The sequence below is a fragment of the Palaemon carinicauda genome, chromosome 24, assembly GCF_036898095.1.
Source record: "Palaemon carinicauda isolate YSFRI2023 chromosome 24, ASM3689809v2, whole genome shotgun sequence".
In the NCBI taxonomy this organism is placed as follows: domain Eukaryota; kingdom Metazoa; phylum Arthropoda; class Malacostraca; order Decapoda; family Palaemonidae; genus Palaemon; species Palaemon carinicauda.
The window spans coordinates 42,176,640-42,186,639 of NC_090748.1; positions in this window are offsets into that span (position 1 = coordinate 42,176,640).

Here is a 10,000-nt window from a genome sequence, read left to right on the forward strand (position 1 = left end):
GACAGTGTTTCAGTTCATGTACCTGTTTCTCATAGTGTTTGTGAAACACTCTGGATGATTTCCATTCAGTGTATGAACGAAGACGCTCAAAGTCCATATACTGAAAGAAGTTCAGTGATGAGGCAATCTTTCTCGGATCATGACCCGCAGGAGTACTGTCAGGATCAGCTCTACTAATAAAGTAGATAAGCTTCTCCCTCAGTTGTTTTAGGGATAAATTTGATCCAGAGGTTTCTCCTTTAAAGAGCTGTCCTCCCCTGAAGTCTGAAGTTCTACGAAGATAGACCTTTAGACACTCTACCGGACATAGAGAGACATCTTCCTTCAGAGGGCAGATTCTCCAGGGACCCCACCTTTTGGCGAGTAGCTCATTCTTAGCGAGAAAGGATGGATCAGGGAAGCGATTCAGTTCTCCTGTTTCTGAGAACTGAATGTAGCCCTCATCCCTAGAGAGGGCCACTATTTCACTAACTCTAGCCCCTGAGGCTATAGCGAACAGAAAAATAAACTTTTGGGTTAGATCCTTAAGCGAACAATCTTCATTGTTCAAGGATGAGGCCTAATATAGGACCTTGTCCAAAGACCAAGAGATGGGCTTTGGAGGTTCAGCAGGCCTAAGCCTCGCACATGCCTCCGGGATCTTAAGATCTCGTTCGCCAAGTCTACTCAAAAGGCATATAAAAAAGGTCTAGTCAAGGCTGACTTGCACGTAGTTATCGTGTTAGCCGCCAAACCCTGGTTATGAAGATGGATAAAGAAGGACATGCAGAAGTTCATTGAAATCTCTCTCGGTCCTTTTGCTTTTACGAAAGCAACCCACTTTCTCCATGATGACTCATATTGTCTTCTAGTTGACTTAGACTTGTATTCCTCTAAGAATTCTCTATTGCCTTTTGAGATCCCAAATCTTTTCTTAACCGCTAGGGCAAGAAAATCATACAATGAAGAGTTTGGGTTCTCTATAATAAATTGAAGGCAACTAATCTCTGAACCTTCAGGAGTTGTCCCGCCTGGAAGGATCTCAGCATGTTGAGGACTCTTAGCAGGTAATTGGACGGGATAAACTGGAAATCCTAAGTCTATCCCTTCCATTTCAGAGACAAGATGTTTATCATTTAAATTAGAGGATCCTCGTATGGGGCTACATATCAAGGTAGTTCCTTAACAGCGCTTGTAATGAAGAGGTCGGATTGCAGTTTCGGGACTTGTTCCCATCTGGGAGAAAAGAGGTCTGCGTCCGTGGACCATTCTAACTCTATCGGCCTGAGCCTGAGTAGAGCATCCGCTATCACATTGCGGATTGGTTGTATGTGAACTGCTGACACGTTCCATCCCTTTAGGTAAGGGATGGCTAACTACACTTAAACTGTATGAGACGTTTCCTAGCATCGTCGATTGCAGCGTCTCGTTATCGCTTCGGAGTCCCAGATCAGCTGTAGACAATCTGATCTGCTTGCAGAGAGTTTCCCTGCTCATGACTGGACCAACATGGTCTTGGGATTTTCAGCCTTTGACCTTTGTTAGGGAAGCGATTAAGGGAGGACCGCTATCGGTCTTTTTAGGCCTCTTCGAGCGTTTGATGCTTGTTTTTTCTAGGTTCCCAGCGCATCTTGCCGCCGTGCTCTTAGCACAGGGCCTACCTTTATTGCGAACTGGAGAGAGAACAGGGTTCCTCCCAGATCTCGTTTTGGGAATCTGAAATTTATCTTTCATCCACGATGTTCCGGGGACCGGATCATTTCTTCGGATGTTCATAGACCAGCCACCTTGGGTGCTGCCCACCCCAGCCTCTTGGCCAGGAACAATGTTGCCTGAACCTTTTTTGGGCTTAAATATTGCATGAATGTGTCTGCCAATTTCATGAAGGCAGCTAAGACTCTGTGTAGTCTGACGAGTATCTTCCCTAGGAAGTACGTTACTTTGTGTAACCTGAATCTTAGATAGGAGGGGAAAGGGTGATTGACTGGAAGTTGTCAATAGACAACTTTCAGGTCTGGTAAGACTACAGACACTCTTTTCTGGAACGGGGTCCTTATGTTCAGGAGGATAAACATTCTAAACTCATTGTTTTATTTGGACTTGTTGAGTGGCGACAAGTCCCAAATGACTCTGAATTTTCTTGAGTCTTTCTCGTAAACACACAATGGCCTTCCCTGGAATACCACCTGTATGCTCTAGAGCTCTCAGGTAAACTCCTACAGGAGGGTTTTGGATTATAGGAGGAGTTGAGGAAAAGGTGGTAGAGACATCTCCACCTCTCATCTTAGTCCCCTCTTGATTAGGCCATGGACCCAAGGATCGAAGGTCCAGCGATCCTAAAGGAACCTCCCTCCTACTAGAAGCATTTCTATGCTTCGGCTGATCAGTAGGAATATATTTTCGACCACCTGCCTGTGGCAGCGCGGTCACTACAACTGTGGAATGTTGTTGGACAACTCGAAATGGATTTCCAGACCTTTCCATCTTCCTCTTAGGTTGGGGACCCACAACCATGGAAGACTCTCTTTTTGAAAGGATGCCCCACTTTTGGAGAAGTCCTACTTTCTCCGTGGTGGCGTTCTTAATCACTTTCCAGACTACCTCGTCTGGAAAGAGGTCTTTACCCCAGATGTTGGAAGATATTAGCTTCCTTGTTCCGTGTTTCGGTGTCGCGTGAGCTAACACGAACTCCGTACATGTTCTTCTAGGGTTTATAAAGGCATAAAGGTCTTTTACCAATGTAGCCATATGTATTTTGGCTAAGACCTTGAGCATGTCTTGGGTATCTTGATGAGCTGAACTGAACTCTATGTAGTTCTGTAGAGATAGGGAGGCTGCAAATCTCTCCTTTGTTTCTTGTTCATCCTGTAAGAGAAAATCAGATAGTTTAGGGAGATTTTCCATAAGTTGTCAACTGGCGACATCCATATCAAGTCTTCTTACTGGAAAGGTTAAATGGGCATCCTATCAGTTCTTATCCTGTCTGGGAAAGGCTAGTGACAGAGGCTCGCACTCCTTGAGTGTAGGACACGGTTTACCTGCCTCTACTGCCTCAGTGACATATTTAACCCTTGTGGTCTGTAAAAATTTTGGTAACACCTAATCTGTTCCGGGTCAAAATGACCCATCCTATAAATTCTGACAGATCCTTGCCATACAAAGTACTTTCTAAAATTATTTTGCATGTCCAGGGTACACTGCAAGAAAGTTATTATCATTTAGGCTCCAAATCTACCTCTACCAGCCAATTACTTTATTGAAAAATAGGTTTCAGTTGAAATTATTGCAGTTGAATATTGTGACACCATGGATTTACATCTAATTTTTTAGAAGATTGCTGTTACATTGCTAAAAATTTTTGCACATATAACAATACCCTCTTTTTGCATAACTTTTCTAAAATCTATATTGGCCAGTGTTTATAGAGAGCCTACAATGTTAGTAATTCACCCGTTTTGTAACATCTAATCTGTTCCGGGTCAAAATTACCGTCTCATAAATTCTGACAGTTCTCGACCATACAGAGTATATAATTGATTACCTTGTATGCCCAGGGTCTACTACGTAGAACTGACTGTCATTTAAACCCCACACCTAACCCTCCCAACCACCCTACCTTATTAAAGATTAGGAATTAGTTGCATTTCTTGCACTTGAACATTACAACAGCATGCCGCTTACATGTAGTCTTTCGGCAGACAGAACATATTGTGGTTACTTTGTCGTCACTTTGACACATATGACAACGCTGTCTCTTTTCAGCTCTTTTTTGAAATTGAGAATTATTATATTCTATAGATGGTCTTGCAGCTTCAGCAACTCGTCGGGCATTTGGCATCCTAGGCAACGATACCCTTGAAGACAATGCAGGTTGGACTAAGGCCAATCCAAGTTCATGAAGGAAAATTCTTCTCTTGAAGGTATCTTTTGCTCTTTAGTTAGGTTGCACTAGATTCCAAAGGACTAAAGCATTGAGGGCAGACACATCCATTATGTTATCAAACAAGGCCATAGGCCATCTCTTTGTCTGACGCTTTGACATATAAGTTGTAACAAGTTTGTCTAAATTATCAATTCCTCCATTAGTTGAATTGTAAAATTCAATTATGTCAGATTTCTTTTCTTCTTTATCACTACAAGTGACACTATCATGCTTGTTACTCAACAATACTACAGTTTTCCTTTTTTGGAATAATATGAAATAATCATATTTTCTTCATGGTAACCTTCAAGGGTAGTATATCTGGTCCTTCCTTTAGGGTTACAGAATTCTACTGGGAGTTCTTTTCAATTTTTTCTGATAGTTCCAACAATTGTTTGCTTGCGCTATTTCAGTTCCTTACCAAAATCTAAGCTACAGAAAAAACTGTCACAAGTTACATTTCTACCTTTAAGCCCTTCTGTAAGTTGCAGAACAATACGTTTACCTTGCTCACGTTCTGCAGATTCATCTTTACGCCCAGTGTAAACTTCAGCCTTCCAAAGATAACTATTCTCTGCATCACATGCTGCCTAAATCTTTATCCCATATCTAACAGGTTTTGATGGAATATACTGCCCAAATGGACACTTTCCTCTAAAAGGAACCAGTCGCTCATCTATGGTAACAGTTGCTTATATGTTATACATCAGAGGGAATCTCTCAACCCAAATGTTCCAAACATCTCTAATAGGAGCAAGTTTGTCTGTGGATCTCCTTCTAGCTCTGGTTTCTTTATCATCAAATCTAATAAACCTAGAATATTTCATAAAGGTTTTAAGAGACATTGTAGCTCGAAATATAGGACGTCCATATGTGTCATCCCAAAGACTCCTAAGAGACTCTCCATGAGATTTATAAACTCCTGCTAAAACACGTAATCCATAAAATGCGCTCAGGTTTTCTAGGCTAATTATATCTCCTGAACCCAAGACACGATTAGCCTCTTTGTTTGTCATTTTCAAAATAATATTGAATAAATTAGGAGTTATGAATAATTCAAATGCAGACAGTATATCTGTTATTCTTGAAGCTGCATAACGAGTGATACCAGGAGTTTGGTCAATGATATATCTTGCACACTTCTTTCCTGATGACCTATTTGCTTTTTCTGAAGACCATATAATATTTCTCTTTTTGGATGCGAAGTTGACGGAGTAAGGTGGCTGTTCTTCATCATTATAGTCAGTATCAATGGATGTGGAATTTGAGATGGTAGATGTTTGATCATAAGGTTCATTGCCATTATCCATACCGGTGTTTCCCTTTCTGGTTGAATAATTTGGATCAGAAGACTGCTGTTCTTCAGCTTCATCTTCATAGTCAGAGTCACTGAGATCATCATAAACTGAAAGATGGTCATTTTCACCATCATCACTCTCTGAAGATATACAATCACTTTCTTCACGGATTCATGACCATAAAACTTGTTTACAGGAAAAGCTGTGCACTTTCCGGAACACAAAAAAAAAGAAAACTGCTTGTGTTAGTGTTCAAAACATGTGATCTAGACTATTGCTGGTAATAATTTTCATAGTATAATATTATACTTCGCATTTTTCTAACCAATATTTCCTCTGAATCATTATAAATCAAAGACAACAATCTTACAATGATGTAAAGACTTACTTATCCAGGGTTGATGAAATTTATTAGGAAAAATTTTATGGAAGTTCTCTCATTTTTTTATCTATACCTTGTAAACAAAGAAGGTCAATTTTCTATGAATAGAATAATTAAAGTAATTGTATATACTACAATTAAAAGGGTAACTTCAATAATCATACCATCTTTGATACAGAAATCGAATAACTGTGAAAAAATACAGAAAAAAGTAGGTACGGGTCATTTTGACCCGAACAGATTAGAAGTTACTTTTTTTGCTGCTCAGTAACTACTGGGAAAAATTTTACCAGGCGTAGGCAACACAATAACCTCCTAAAGTCAGGAGAATTCAAGGAGTATGAAGCTTCAATCTCTAAAAACAATAGAGATATGGTGATGTTAAATTATTTTCGGGTCAAAAAGACCCCTAACAGTGCAGAAGGGTTAAATGCCTTCTCCGTAAAGGGGAATGAAGTTGAAGCAGGAGCAAGAAAGGAAGAGTGCCTGTTACCTGGTGTGAATACCTACGACACCGAGTAAACCGCCTTTTCTATGCTACTTGATAGGATAGCCTGTGCTTTATCATGGTCGAGAATCATAACCTCCTTTGATTCCGTTCCTTTTTCTGATCTTGGTTCAACCTTCAGTCTAATGAAACAGTTCGGGAAAGCGTCAAAGCTTGGCCAAAACTGGATTTTGTCAAATGGAACAGCACCCATCTTCTCCGAGATGTAGAGTTTGCCGTTTAAAATCGGCATCAGATCCGCAAATCTCCAGAGATTGGTTTTGGAGCATGTCGAGAGGTCTTGATCTATGGGTCGTTTGTACAACCCCTGAGGAGCGACAAGTGGATCTTTACCAAGCTCTACTTTGCATTTCGCTTCCTGCTTTGCGGTCTGATTGCACAAGTTTTCTACTAGATTCTACAATTGGGCCCATAACTGGTCCATTCCATCTAATAGAGGAATAGAAGGCGGAGATATCGAGGTTGCTGGCTCTTGAGCCGGTTTGGACAGAGACAATTTCAACCCGATATTCTCCCCTTCTTCCCGTGGGTGCTTTTTGCCCTCCTTCCCGAAGGTTATCTGGTCGTCGGGAGATGTACCTCATGTCTGGGATACCACTATTTCCTTACACGCTGTTGGAAATAGCAACGTAAGCATCTTGTCGTTAGGCAGGTAAGGTCCCGGAGAGATTTCCTGAAAGCCTCTCACCAAGTTGCGTAACTTGAAACGAGCTGCATCCCTGGTCTCTACCGACTTGTGATTCCTGAAACCCTCGGACAATAGGGCCCAACATGCTTTGCAGGCCTGCGGGTTCCAATACTGCAGGTGTTCGGAAATAATATTGCAGGAGGCATGGAACCTGCGTGCATTATGTCCGTAAAAACACTTACTCTTAGTTTTGCATAAGACTGCAACACATGACATCTGGTGTTCCTCCTGTAAAGAAAGGAAAACAGAATGAGTATGCAATTGATTATCTTACTGATAACCAATATATCAAAAGACATATCTTAAGAAAATAGCTTAGGATACCAAACTATAAAGGGATAGTAGCAGACACATACATATGTATCCCCTGCAAGAAAATGCTGATACCTCCCCTCAGTATTAGATGTTAGGAATTTCCTTTTCAAAGAAACTACAACTGAAAAAAACGGGTTTTTCTAGGTACGGATGACTGATTACTCAATCAGCTTAATGAAGAAACACTATTCCTTCAATGTAACAGCAGCTGCAGCATAAGCTCGCATGAGGGTACCCAAAATATGCTAGAAATAATTAATGTGTAATCATACTGATGTTTTCTATTTGCAGTATGCACTGTATTGCAATTTACTGGCTACTGTATGATTATATATAGTGTGATCCAGCCGATGTGTTACCTTTATGGCAATCAGCTGACTCTATGGTACAGCTGGCATGATGCCAACTGGACTGGAGAAAATGAAAGACATATATTTGTGTATCCCACCCAACCTATTTGTTGTGAACTCCCTTACAAAATTAAAACATAGAGTTTCCTAATCATGGAGACTCGGGGAAAAGGGCTCTGCTCTTCAAGGGTTAGGAGTGTAACCTCCAGTCCATATAATTTTTTTAATATTGCAGGGTAATCTGAAGACTGATTTCTAATCAGAATATTGAAGAAATTAAATTCTTTCAATATGATATTGGGTTCCACTAATATTTGGGTAGGATATCCAAAATATATTGGAAAAACACTACTAGTGTAATATATACAGAAGCTTTCTATTTGCAGTATATCCTATACTGCAAAAATACTAACTACCTGTATAAACATATACTGTAGTTCAGCCGGCCTGTTGTCGGCATAGCTAGCTAACACCGGCATATCCGGCCTGCTAGCTGAAAGAGAGAGAGATAGCATGGAGAACAGGCTAACTAATAATGTGTATATATACAGTAAAATGGATGTAAAAGTCTAATTTTACTACCTTTCTTCAGAAAGAAGGTTCAAATGGAAGGGGAGAATATAATATTCAAGCTTCCATCCAGCTACAGTACTGTCGCCAGCAAGGTTCTGTCTATACCTTGCTGGCTGGCACTGCCGGCCGGCAGTATTAGTACAGTTGGCGTGCTGCCGGTTGAGTAAGCACCATTCTGTGCCGGCCTGGTAGGCAGCACCCCGGCAGCAGCCACTGTTGCTAGCAGTTCAAGGGAGAACTGAAGAACCTTTGGTAACAGAAGTGACTTCCCACTCACAGGCAACATGGCTAGCAGCTGCCGACCGGCAGCTGCCCTGGTTGCTCGCCAGCAGCCACCATGACTGCCGCCGGGCAGTAACCATTACTGCCGGCCGGCAACTGACATGGCCGGCACCTCGCAGCTGTCATTACTGCCGGCCGACAGATGTTATGACTGCCGGCCGACAGATGTTTTGACTGCCGGCCGACAGCTTTCAACTGCTAAAGAGGGGCAACCCACCGGCAACAGAAATGTTGCCGGGATTCGCTAACATAAAAGGGATAGAAGGGAAGGGAAAGGAGGGTCCTGTGAAAGGTACAGCAGGAACCGGCCTGAGCCTGTCCTGCCCTACCTAACAGAACTCCGTTCCTGTAGTAGAACTATCCCATGTTGCTAAAGAATTCTATTCCTTAGCCTGGGGTTAGAATAATACGATAAAGAGGTTAGTAGCACCCTTGCCACCACCTCTAAATGGTAAGGAAACGGTGTTCTAGTGCCAGTGTCCCTGAAGCAGTAGAAGAATTATATTCTTCAGCTTAGGGTCAACTAACACACGACTAGTCTGCTAGGTCACAGGGAGAAGGGTCATACCGTACTGACCCTTCAGGAGTGGCCTAGGGAGGTCTAGCCTCCTATGTCGGCAGCCTAACCTAGCAAAAGAATCTATTCATCTTGCCAGTTAGCTACTGACCACAGACTAAATACTCTGAGATTCTGGCCGAAACCCAAAAAAACCTGCATATGCGGTTACAGGGGAAGGGCAGAAAAACCGTAGGAAAGTCACGCCTGAATTAAAAATTCGAGGCCGACCCACTAAGGTTGTAGCCTAAAGCTACACTCAGAGGGAAGAGGGATTACCCTTAAATCTCCTTCTTGGAGATGTGTAAAGTTTCATCCAATTCTTACAGATAACTATCTCTGTATAATTGAAATCACAATACATGACGGTTATCGGGGAAATGTCTGAACGGATGATAGAACGCCTAGGTTAGGTTACATAGGCGAGACAAGATCTCGGTTACTTCACTCACCGCAACTCTAACTATACCATCGACACCGAAAGGAAAATAATGCACATTATAAATATCTTTGCAAGTATAATTTGCCTAAATAGCCTATGTATTTAATTAATTATTTATTGCTTTTTAAAAACCGGGAAGTCGTTCTACTAACTAAATAACTCATGCCTAACGAACGACAGCGCTCATAGCGCCTCCGCTATAGGCTAGCTCTAAACACAATAGATTACTCTAATTTCACTGTGAAACGTGAGCTAAAAAAATATTCATTGTAAAGACCCAATACTCAACTTTCCGAAAGCGAAAGAAGCTGGAGAATGCATAACAAAAATCCTTGCAAATCGATCAAAATGTTAGATCAACAGGGAACACCAGTAAGCGAAATCGCTACAAAATTAGGAATGTCCGCCATCTTAGGAATTGCGCTGTGGTGGTGGTCAATAGTAGTACAAGAACAGGGGTAACCTTGTTAAGGGCCCCCTTTCTATTTCTTCTGCCACGTCCCCCTCGAAGCGTAAACACTATTAGGGGTGCAGATTACTATGTGGCGTGTCAAGAATACGTCCTCTGATATTATGCGATATCCTTGAGAGAAATTTTAAGGATATTCGCTCCAGGAGTTAGAATTCTGGAACCTGAAGGTTTAATTCTCTGGGAATATCACTGTAGTAACATGTATCCCTTAGGAAGCTACTTTAGGAACTTCC